General features: G+C 41.1%; 1 pseudogene; it reads left to right on the forward strand.

The window, feature by feature from the left end:
- Positions 1 to 301: 301 nt before the first annotated feature.
- Positions 302 to 1,402, forward strand: LOC117202898 (cytochrome b-like; annotated as a pseudogene).
- The last annotated feature ends 11,423 nt before the right edge of the window (positions 1,403 to 12,825 follow it).

Here is a 12,825-nt window from a genome sequence, read left to right on the forward strand (position 1 = left end):
ATAACCAAACACGACTAACATTCCCCCTAAACAAATCAAAAACACTATCAGACCTAAAAATGAACCACCAAAATTCAACACAATCCCACATCCAACACCACCGCTCACAATCAACCCTAAACCCCATAAATAGGTGAAGGTTTTGAAGAAACTCCCACAAACCTAATCACAAAAATAATACTTAAAATAAATACAATGTATGTCATCATTATTCTCACATGGACTCCAACCATGACCAATGACATGAAAAATCATCGTTGTCGTTCAACTATAAGAACACCAATGACCAACATCCAAAAAAAACCACCCGCTGATGAAGATCATCAACAACACATTCACTGACCTCCCAACCCCGTCAAACATCTCGTCATGATGAAACTTTGGCTCTTTACTAGGCATCTGCCTGATCCTACAAATCCTAACAGGCCTATTCCCAGTGATACACTACACACCAGACACAACAACTGCCTTCTCATCAGTAACACACATCTGTCGAGACATCAACTATGGATGAATTATTTCATATATACATGCAAACAGAGCTTCCATATTCTTTATCTGCCTCTACATTCACGTAGGATGTGGCCTGTAGTATGGGTCCTACACCTTTCAAGAAACATGAAACATTGGAATCATCCTACTACTTACAGTTATAGCTACCGCATTCATAGGTTATATACTACCTTGAGGACAAATGTCATTCTGAGGCACAACAGTCATCACAAACCTACTCTCAGCAATCCCATATATCGGCACCACCCTTGTCGAATGAATTTGAGGAGGCTCTTCTGTAGATAAAGCAATTCTTTGCCTTCCACTTCATTCTCCCTTTCATCATTACAGCGCTAGCAGCCATCCACCTACTATTCCTTCATGAAACAGGATCCAACAACCCCACAGGAATCCCATCCAACACAGACAAAATCCCGTTCCATCCCTATTACAAAATCAAAGATATCCTAGGCACCCTACTACTAATTCTAGCCTCACTAATACTAGCCCTATTCTCACCCGACCTGCTAGGAGACCGCGACAACTACGCCCCAGCAAACCCACTCAATACACCGCCCCATATCAAGCCAGAATGATACCTTCTATTTGCCTATGCAATCCTACGATCAATCCCCAACAAACTAGGAGAAGTCTTACCCTATTACTCTCAATCTTGGCATTTATTCCAATACTCCACACATCCAAACAGCGAAGCATGATATTCCAACCTTTCAGCCAACTCCTATTTTGAATGTTAGTAGAAGAGTTACTAACACTAACATGAATTGGAGGACAACCCGTAGAACACCCATACATCATTATCAGACAACTTGCATCTGTTTTATATTTTCTTTTAATCCTAGTGCTAATACCAGTAACTAGTATCATCAAAAACAAATTTCTAAAATGAAGAGTCTTTGTAGTATAACACAATATCCTGGTCTTGTAAACCAGAAAAGGAGAACGACACACCTCCCTAAGACTCAAGAAAGAAGCCCTAAACTTCACCACCAGCACCCAAAGCTGAAATTCTATATAAACTATTCTCTGAAATAAGTTATAAGACATTCATAAAATTATAGTACTACGTCAGTACTAAAGCAACCCAGTTTATCACATACATGTTATGTACATCGTGCATGTTTGCACTACCACATCAATAAGTACATGCGTTCCATACGTACATATATACACTGTATGTATAATCGTGCATTACATTATTTACCACATGTCTAATAAGCATGTACGCTAAACCATTGATATTGCATAATACATACAATTTCTTGGTTGTACATAGTACGTTAGGTTAAATCAATCCTGAGCCAAGGTACTTATAATCCCGCACATTACACCACAAGCTTGGTCACCAGGCCGCGTGAAACCATCAGCCTGCTCGGCAGGTGTCCCCCTCCTCGCTCCGGGCCCATACCTTGGGGGTTTCTATCAATGGACTTTATTAGACAATCTGGCTCTTACCTCAGGGCCATCTCACCTAAAATTGCCCACTCTTTTCCCCTTAAATAAGACATCTTGATGGACTGATGACTAATTAGCCAATGGTCACACATAACTGTGGTTTCATGCATTTGGTATTTTTTAATTTTGGGGGGGGATGCTTGGACTCAGCTATGACCTTAAAAGGTCGTAACACAGTCAAGCAATTTGTAGCTGGACTTGATTGGAATTATTTACTGGCGCGAGCAACCTGCATTGTGCAATTCAGTCAGTGGTCGCAGGACATAGCACTCCACTCTCCCCCCCGGTTTAAAATATTTACCTATCAGAATAAATTAACCTTAACACTCCCATCATACCAATGAGCTACTTAGATATTCACCGCCCATACAGACAGACATCCCCCTAGATTCACCAGCCATTTTATCAAAAATTTAATACTAAATCTGACATAAACCACACAACGCAACCATAAAAACACCACCTATATATAGCAAGTTAATGTAGCTTGAACACTTCTTAAAATGTCTAGATGGGCTCACTGGCCCCATGAACCTAAAGGTTTGGTCCCAGACTTTCTATTAGTTTTTAACAGAATTACACATGCAAGTATCTGCACTCTAAATCACTGAGATTAAAAGGAGCAGGTAGCAAGCACTCCACACCTGCAGCTCACAGCACCTTGCTCAACCACGTCCCCATGGGACACAGCAGTGATGAGAATTAAGCCATAAATGAAAGTTTGACTAAGCCATATTAATCAGGGTGGGTAAATTTCGTGCCAGCCACCAGCAGCCATAGATTGACCCGAATTAATAGAATTATGGCGTCAAGCGTGTTAAAGAATTATCCAAGATAAAGTTAAACCTTAATTAAGCTGTAAAAAGCCATAATTACAGTAAAAATAAACTGTGAAAGTGACTTTAACATATCCTGATCACACAACAGCTAAGACCCAAACTGGGATTAGGTACCCCACTATGCTTAGCCCTAAACCCAAATAATCACAGCAACTAGACTATTCGTCAGAGCACTACTAGCAACAGCTTAAAACTCAAAGCACTTGGCGGTGCTTCACACCCCTCTACAGGAGCCTGTTCTATGATGGACAAACCCCCATAAACCTCACCAACCCTTGCTAACCCAGTCTATATACCACCATCTTCAGCAAACACTAAAAAGGAGCTAACAGGGCTAACAAGGACTGTTACGCTGAATACTTGCATACAAGTTTTTATGTGAACGTATGATAACTCAATGATTTAGCTCTCTGAGGAGCTGCCAAACTGTTTTCCAAAATGGTCACACCATTTCACAGTCACACCATTTCACACTCCCACCAGCAGTGTACGAGGGGTCCAAAGAGTCCATCTCTTTCAAAACCTTTTCTCAAAAGCCTCTCCCACCCCATCCCCCATCCCAGAGACTTCTACAAACATCTCATTGTCCAGAACTGGATCATGTGGCTACTCCTATCTTCAACTGAGTCTGGAAAAGTGGGCATTCTAGCCTAAACCTCAATTGTAGAGAAGGAAGGGAGGTTTGCATCTTTGTTAAAGAAGTGATGCTGGGGCTTCCCTGGTGGCGCAGTGGTTGAGAGTCCGCCTGCCGAAGCAGGGAACATGGGTTCGTGCCCCGGTCCGGGAAGATCTCACATGCTGCAGAGCAGCTAGGCGCGTGAGCCATGGCCGCTGAGCCTGCGTGTCCGGAGCCTGTGCTCTGCAACGGGAGAGGCCACAACAGTGAGAGGCCCGCGTACCACAAAAAAGAAAAAAAAAAACAAAAAAAGTGATGCTGGTCATTTTTTTCTGATAGGAAATCTCCTCTTCAAAACCCCTGACAAAGAGGCATCCCACCTCTGCTGGAACATTGCGCTCAAGATGAGACTCCTATCTCCTAAGGAGCTCCCTCTCCACATTTGAATGGATCTTATTGTTAGTTCTTCCTGTGTACTGAATAACATGTCTGATGTTTTCCCTTCAGAAATAACAAAACAAAGGGAATACAGGAATGCAAATGAAATAGTCATTAATAATGTAAATGTGATGTTCCAACTATTATTGCCTAGCTCACAGGAGTGTTTGGTAATTGTTTATATTCCTCCCTTCCACCCCCAACCCCTCCTCCTGTCTTTCCCTTCTTTCCTCTGTAATGGCATGGCAAGAGGATACATTTTGTTGTTCTGTTAAATTATACATTTCTAGGACATCAGGGATGGTACTGTCTAATTGACTTTGGTCCACACCTGCTACAACTTATGCGTATGTGAGCATTAATGACTTTTTTTTCTATAGAAGAGAAGGAAGACAACTGGTGACAGAATAAACCACTCGCAGAGCCACCACTGGATTATAAGCATGCTGAGTGCTTAATGAGTTGCTGAATAATATAACACTTTAGTTCTTTGGCTGCCTCATGATTAAATGCTATAAATATTTATGATTTATTACTGATGCTTTGGCTGGGATAGGCTTTGGAAGGCTCATGGATCACAGTGATTCTAAAGGAAAATAAGAAAATAAAACTGTATAAAGCTGCTTATTTATAATGCTGCTCAAATGGTTTATGTAATTTTTCAGAAGCTGGTGGAGGTAAAACTATTCAGCAGCAATGCCATTTAAATGGTTTCTTTTATAATTGGTAATGTATTTCTCATAGGAATATATTTATAAGTGCGAGTTATGGTTATCACTTTCTACTAAGAACCCACTCACCCCTGAAGGTTTCAGTTAGGCTGCAAGATCAAAGAACTCAGCATTAGGTTTACCGCAAATCCTTTCTTGCTCTATGTGCCAACCAAGGACTAATACATGGGGGTCTTTCCCCTAAAGTCAGAAATCAGGTCTCTGAGAAGCAAGGCAAACACGTATCGGTACCACTGTCCCCAGCTGCACCTAATCACCCACTTACAAAACTTTGTGCTCCCTGTTTCCTTGGTTCTGCTGGCTTAGAGGATTTGTACCCAAGAAATAAACACTTGCACAAGGTACATGGCAGTGCTGAGTGAGCACTGTGATGTGGACTCCAAGTTCAGATAACTGGGCTTGATTCCTAACTCCATCAAACTGCACAGCCCTCAGCAAGTTACTTAACCTCTCTGGGCTTCAGTTTCTTCATGGCGTTCCTGTGGATTGAGTGAATTAATACATGTGAAGCACTTGCCAAGAGCAAGTGCTCAATTAAAAATTAGGTGTAGTTATTTCCATTAAAAGGAATCATAAACAAGTCTTTTGACTTACAGTGTGCCTTAGGACAGAGTAGACATCTCTAAACATTGTACTAGAGAGCTCATTGCTCAGACATGAGGAAAATTTAGCACATACAGAAAAAGAGAAGCATTAAAATTTTCTCCCTGAAACTGATTCTGTACCTTAATACCTATGTGGAGAAAAAAATTAATGAGTTTGGCCTTTTCACATATCTTATCTCACTGCATCTTTGTATCCACCCTTTGATATTGTTATTTGTTATTATTCTCTTCGCTTTACTATAAAGATGAGGAAACCAAGAACTTGAGAGATGAAATGATTTGTCCAAGAGCACAAAACTACTAAGCGGCAGAGCCAAGATTTGAACCCAGTTCTTTGGATCAATCAATCAGTCTATACACAGAGTGATGACAAGAATATGTTTTAGTTTTGTTGTTGTAAAAAATGGAAAGGCAAGTTTGGGGGTAGGGGAGAGGAGGATGGAAAGTAGTATCTTCGTATAATTCTCAATGAAGGGAAGGTTGGTTCTCCTTGAGAAAGGGTCAACATAGCCCTCCCGTCGTGCAGACATCCAACACACGATTGCAGAACAGATCTGGGTTTCCAAAATTGACTATTTTAAAATATAAAGCTCCGCTGATTTTGAATCGCAAAGGCAGGGCACGCAAACAAAATTATAGTTTCTTTTTAAGTGATAAGTATAGTCAGAGTCTAAGCAACTTTTACGTTACAGACTGAAGTGTTTTACTATTGCATTTACTCATGCCATTTAAGTGGAGGATAAACATTTCACATTTTCTAATACGTTAATGCCAACGTAGAAAGCAAAATGTTGCTGGAAATTTGTGACTGACAGCCCCGTGCTGTCAGCCAGCTAATGAAGTCTCTCCCTCATGCACAGCTGCCTCATGTACTAAGGCTCAGGTCAGGTATTCGTGTCACTGAGGGGATGTCATCTGGTTCCTTATTTGAAAAAGGATTCTTAATACCTCCTCACTCCCACATGCTCCTAGTTTGCTTCAGACAAAAAGGAATTAGATAGTCAAGTCACATACAGAGAAGAGAATATTTATATACAATACTCATGAGGGTAAAACCTTTTCAGGACTGAATGGAAGGTCACTCAGTCTCCCTGAAACATAAAGTCCTGACTGCAGAGAACAAAAAAGCTAGCAAAATCAACCTGGCTCGCTGGATCATGCTAAAGGGCTCCTGAGTGAAAGGCGCAACTATTCCCATAGGTGAGGTCCATGGCGATGGATAGCATTTATTAAACATTTCCTACCTGCCACATATACTATTTATCTGGTTTACTAGATCTACTAAATACTATATCTGGTTTACTCCTGCAAACAGCACCATGAAGTGGAAAATATTATCTTCATACTAGAGATGTGGAAACTGAGGTTGGAGAAGATATGGAATTAACCCCAGGTCACACAGGCGCTAAATGGCACAGCAGGGACTCAAACCCAGGGCTGTCTGTTATCTAAGCCCATGCTCTTTTCAACTTCCTACATCTTCTCCTTCTTTCTTTGGAATGTGACACCGTCCCCACGTTTTATCATTGAGGACTGTAATAGTTATCTATTGCTATATAACATATTACTACGCACTTAGTGGCTTAAAGCAACACACACGTTACCTGTGAGTCAGGAATCTGGGCATGACTTAGCTGGTCCTCCACTTTAAAGTCTCTCAAAGACTGCAGTCAAGGTGTTATCCAGGGTTGGGTTGGGGTCTCTTCTGGGGCTTGACTGGGGAGGGATCTTCTTCTGAGCTCACATGCTTGTTGGCAGCACTGAGGTCCTGGCAGGTTGTTGGACTGATGGGCTCAATTCCTGAGGACCTCTGTCAACCAGAGTCTGCCCTTAGTTCTTTGCTATGTGGGCCTCTCCATGTGTCAGCTGACTTGATTGAAGCCATCGAGGGAGAGAGTCAACAGGGAGAGTTTGCTGGCAAGATGGAAGTTACGATGGTATGTAACATAACCATGATGGCGACGTCACCACCTTTGCCATATTCTATTGCTTAGAAGCAAGTCACAGACCCTGCTCAAATCCCAGGGGAGGGGATTACACAGGATGTGGATGATAGGAGGTGGGGGATGCCTCTTAGAGTCTATCAACTACAGGGAGTTATGTCAAGTGTTCTGTCTTTTCCTTTATATTTCTACCAACTCCACCAACTTGTCATAAAGCTCCTTGCCCAGGATCAGAGAAAAGCTTATAATTTTAAAAATATATATTTAAATCCCAGCTGGGATGTTTATCTCATGCTGCTTGTTAAAAATAGTATTATTTCTTAAGACTTGGGCCTTAATTCTTATTAGTTGCATTACCACCTTGTTTCTGGAAATAAACTCATTACTTCCAGCACCCCAGGGAAGTGTGCATTTAGTGGGGTTAGCAGGGTCATGAAATAAATATATGGCCTTAGTTCTAAACACTGTGTGTTAGTCCTAGTAGCCTTTCATTCCAGAACCTCCTAGGTTAGCAGAGGTTATCTCTATGGGAAAGGCAAGCAGAGAAGTCCTACAGAATCGCTCTAGCACAAGGCTTCTGGAAGCCTAAAGGTGAAGGCTTACAGTAAACAGAGAACATAATACTTACAATGAGAAATCGGTTATAGAAGTTATAATTCATTGCTTTTTAGTGTCTCAAACCCCATTGTACCATTGGAACGTAGCCTGCTTGAATTATAGCAGCTTTAAAAAAAAATCTTTTCATCACTATTACCACATGCATATGTCTGTGTGTATATATATGTATGCATGACACTCAAAATTTAGCACTATGAATTCTCACTGCTGCTGCAAAACTGTGTTCCTTCTCAACTATCTTGACGTACACTGCATCCAAAAGAGGCTTTAGAAATCTTCCAGAGCCCAGTTACCCTGGGGGGGGGGATGCAAACCCACCCATGGTCCATCTCCCTGTAATTTCTTCAATAATTTCAGCATAGAGTGACATCGGTTTACCAAGGAAAAGCTAACAGATTTTTTTCTATATATAACGGGTTGACAGTGCTGTGGTGACAGTTTATATAATAGAACTCATGCTTAAATAATAAGGTAACAGCTTTGGACTGTGAATTTTTAAATGTTTTATTGAAATGTAGACTGATTAACAGGCAAGATTCTTCTTCTAATTATTTTAATTATAGTCTCTTAATGACAAGAAGCTGTAGAAATAAAAACACGTTAAAATTACATTTTTAATGAAGTGGCACCTGAAAGCCCCAACTTCTCCAAAGCAAGTAGGGATAATCTATTGTTACCTAGAAACAATGCATGTGTACATAGAGGTTAAGATGTTCATTGGGGAAATAGGATTATTTATGACCCAATTTCTCTGAATGCAAGTAGAATGAAGACAACGTGTGATAAATGGACACTGGACTCAGTTAAGAGGCTGATTTTTAGCCCTGGGTCTGTTAAACTGCTTGCCTGTATGTCTATTTCACCTCTCTTGGCCTCAATTTTCACATGTAAAATGTGGAAGTTGAAATTAATGAGCTCTTCAATGTTCATAGCAGCACTATTTACAATAGCCAAGACATGGAAGCAACCTAAATGTCCATCAACAGATGAATGGATAAAGATATGACACATATATACAATGGAATACTACTCAGCCATAAAAAAATGAAATAATGCCATTTGCAGCAACATGGATGGACCTAGAGATTATCATACTAAGCGAAGTAAGCCAGAGAAAGACAAATATCATATATTATCATTTATATGTGGAATCTAAAAAATGATACAAATGAACTTATATACAAAACAGAAATAGACCCACAAACATAGAAAACAAACTTATGGTTACCAAAGTGAGAAGAGGGAGGGATAAATTAGGAGTTTGGGATTAACAGATACATACCACTATATGTAAAATAGATAAACAATGAGGACCTACTGTATAGCACAGGGAACTATATTCAACATCTTGCAATAACCTATAATGGAATGGAATCTGAAAAAGTATATATATATATGTATATGTATAACTGAATCACTTTGCTGTACACCTGAAACTAACACAATATTGTAAATCAACTATACTTCAATAAAAAAGAAACTAATGAGCTCTAAACCCTCATAAAATTTATAATACCATGATTTAATTACTCTATTATAGTGATAAACTTTTAGGGAAAATGGATTGATCATATCTGTCACTAAATATTAATTCATATGCACACATAATAATGTCAGCTTTTAGGATATAGACAAGGCTTTGCATGGAATTTATCGAAACCAAATGTTATTTGGACGTGTATCCATGTACCCAACACTGCACTAAGTACCATGTACGTGTGAGTGGGTAAGATGGCGAGGTAGAGAAAGTATTCATCCACCCACCTATTCATTCATTCATTCATTCACTTACTTCTATCAGGTAGGGTCTCACCAATAAGGTAACATCTGAAAAGAAATAGAAAGAGAATGAGGGAATGAGCCATACAGATTATCTTGGGGAAAAGCATTTAAACAGAGAAAGAGCAAGCACAGAGGCTCTAAGGTAGGAGTGGCTTTGTTTTGTCCAAGGATTAGCAAGGAGGCCAGTACGGCTAAAGCAAAGTGAGCAAGGAAGAAAGCAATAGGAGATTAGGCATGGAGCTAGGAGGGAACCAGGACAGGGAAGGCATTTCAAACAAATGTATCCTGTTCAGCACTAGTTGTACACTTTTGTCTGTCTTCAAATCCAGAAAATCATCAGTCATAGTCTCTACAAATACATCTCATCAGCCCCACTCTTGTTCTCTTTTTCAGGAATTCCTATTAGGTTGGAGCTGTCCCATCTATTTTCTGTTTTCTAGCTGACATTTCTTAGTTTTAATCTCTTACCATTCAATGCTGCCTTCTGGGTGGATTTCTCAATACTATTTTCCAATTCTTTAATTATTTGTTCAAATATGTCCAGTCTAGAGTTTAACCTATTCGTTTTGATTTTAATTTCAATGATTGTGTTTTTCTATTCCCAGGATTTCCAATTAGTTTTTTTTTGTATCCACCTGTTCTTGTTTCATCTGACTATTTTGCTTCAGAATTTATTGTTCTTGTTTTTTATGAGTGCTATTCCTTCCTTTATCTCTTTGATGATCTTAAACGTACCTGTTTCAGACATTTTCATATTAATCTCTCATTTTCATCTCATTTGGAGTAAATATATCTCCTAGTTATTTATATCTTTTGTCTAGTTTTTCTCCATGTGTTTTGGAATTTGAAGGCTCATCATGGGCAGGAGGTTTTACTGTTTTTCTCTCTTTGTTTTCCCCAAGTCTGATAATTTCTCTTTTTTTTTTTTTTTGGTTGTGCTGGGTCTTAGCTGTGGCATGTGGGATCTTTAGTTGCGGCATGCAAACTCTTAGTTGCTGCATGCATGTGGGATCTAGTTCCCCAACCAGGGATCAAACCCATGCCCCCTGCATTGGGAGCATGGAGTCTTACCCATGGACCACCAGGGAAGTCCCCGAGGTCTGATAATTTTGTGGTTGCTTTATCCTGGCCCCCCCAGGTCTCAGTGTAGATCTCAGCCTTTTTTCCTTCCTCCCTTCTTTCCTTCTTTCTTCCCTCCATTCTTTCCCCTTTCTTTCTTCCTCCCTCCCTCCCTTCTTTCCTTCCTGTTCAGAAGCTTCTGTTCCATTGAAATTTTTAAAAATCTAGTTACCAACCCAGTGAGCTAGCTGTTGGACCCATTTTCTGGCTTCAAGGTGAGATCCATTATTTCCAACCTTTCAAGATACTCAGCTTCATATACTCCACTGCTCCAGGCAAGAGTCCATTGCATCTTTTTCATCTTCCTTTTACAGGTGGAGGGGTCCACAGAAGTACTGGTTTCGTTCAGTGAAACTGGCTCTCTTCCCCACCTCTCATAGGACACGTCTGGTCCCTGTTACCACACAGATACTAACATTTCACAGCCTGTGCCTGTCTTCACAACTAGCAGTCCATGGCTTCAGCCTTGCTTTATGGTATTGTGTTTTTCTTTTGTCTTTGGTCCATAAAAAAGATTTGTTTTGTTTTTCAACATGGCCATTTGTGTTTAGGTTTCTTTTAAAATATTTTTATCTCCAATTGTCGTGTGTTTGGAGCCCAGGGACAGGGTGTAGATCTAAAAGTGTTAACTTGGATGCCATCTTCACTAGAAATCTCTTCAGGAGGAATGTGAGATACAAGGCAGGCCAGAAAGTATTTATAGGCCCTGAATAGCCTGGGTGAAAGTATAATCCCAGACCTGACATCAGGAGTATGTAGGACGTGTGCATGGAAATGGGCGGAAACCAATCTGGCTAGAGAGAACAACGGCAGTTCAGACCTAGCGGATCCCAAAATCAGGGTTAGATGCCCTTTGCTTGTGCTTCTGTTAACACACTGTTCCTCCTCTCTTGTCACACTCGTCATTCCTTTGTAATTATCTGAAGGCAGAACCGTGTATATATTAATAACCACTGTGTCTTCTCTACTACAACACCTATACATAGTAGGTACTCAACAAATATGTGTGGAATAAATGAATAAATATTGGGCAGACAAATCATAGTGTGAAAAAGAAACTTGACCGCATGTAACTTCACCAAACACGAAGCATTAGTCTTTTTCTCTTCAGCTGATCAAAACCCAGTTCCTACTCTCTTTTCCTCCAGCAGTGCCTCATAATCTGTCATCCATTCTCAAAACTGCAATAAAAATGCCTCACTTAAAAGTCTCCAACAGCCTCCCAGGCACCAAACACAACTATCTATTTTCAATTTTCACCTCGTAAACCTCTCTGCGGCACACCCTTGACCTTGGTTTCGGCGCCACGACACCATCCTGTCCTGCAGGATAGGTAACAGCTGCTGGGCTGGACAGCTGAAGACACAAATACCTGCTCATGAGAAAGCATTTGACCAAGAGTCTAAACGGGGAGTGACCTGCTGAAAGCTAGGTTTTAGAAAATCCAATCTGAATGTGAGAGGCAGGGCCGACTGAAATCGGCAAGATTGGAGGCAGGGAGAAGCCTGAGACCCTTGCACGTGACTTATGTTGCAGGTCTGTCTTGTATCTTTCTTCTCCATGAGGCATATCCTGATCTGCGCGTCTGCTCCGTGCTCAATTGTGTGGCCTGGGATTTTAGCTCCTCTTCCTAGGCCAGCAACCCCACTGATGGACGTTTTGTAGAGCTCTTGCCAGACCCATTCTCTGGGGTCCAGTCTTGTCTCTGAGACCCCAGCCTGCTGTCTGGGGCACTGGTGCATGTGAGTGAAGAATGGTCACCTCCTACGAAACGCCCCTATGTTGCTATCCCCCTGCATTCACTGGGACTACTGAAACAAGGCCTGAGACGCTGACTGGGCCCCCCAGCTTCCCTCTCTACACTCAGCCTTTGCTTCCTCTGTCCAGGCCCCTGCTCTCCTGCTGCTGGAGTGTCTGGCAGCTGTTGTTGGGCTCTGCCTCCCTATTGGTTCTGTCCCATGTTGCTGAGGACCCGAAAGCCTTGCACTCCATGCCTGTTTGGAGTTGGGACAGAATGGGGTGAATGGGGCTTGTTAGAGCCCAGTCTTAGAAAAGCTGGAGTAGCAGTCAGTTTATCTGAACAAGATCTCAGGCACAGGGTTCCCGAGGTAGAAACCTATTAGCAATCCTGGGGTACAAGGAGATGATGGGGTATTTTAATTAATA

The sequence above is a fragment of the Orcinus orca genome, chromosome 1 (assembly GCF_937001465.1).
Source record: "Orcinus orca chromosome 1, mOrcOrc1.1, whole genome shotgun sequence".
Taxonomy (NCBI): Eukaryota; Metazoa; Chordata; class Mammalia; order Artiodactyla; family Delphinidae; genus Orcinus; species Orcinus orca.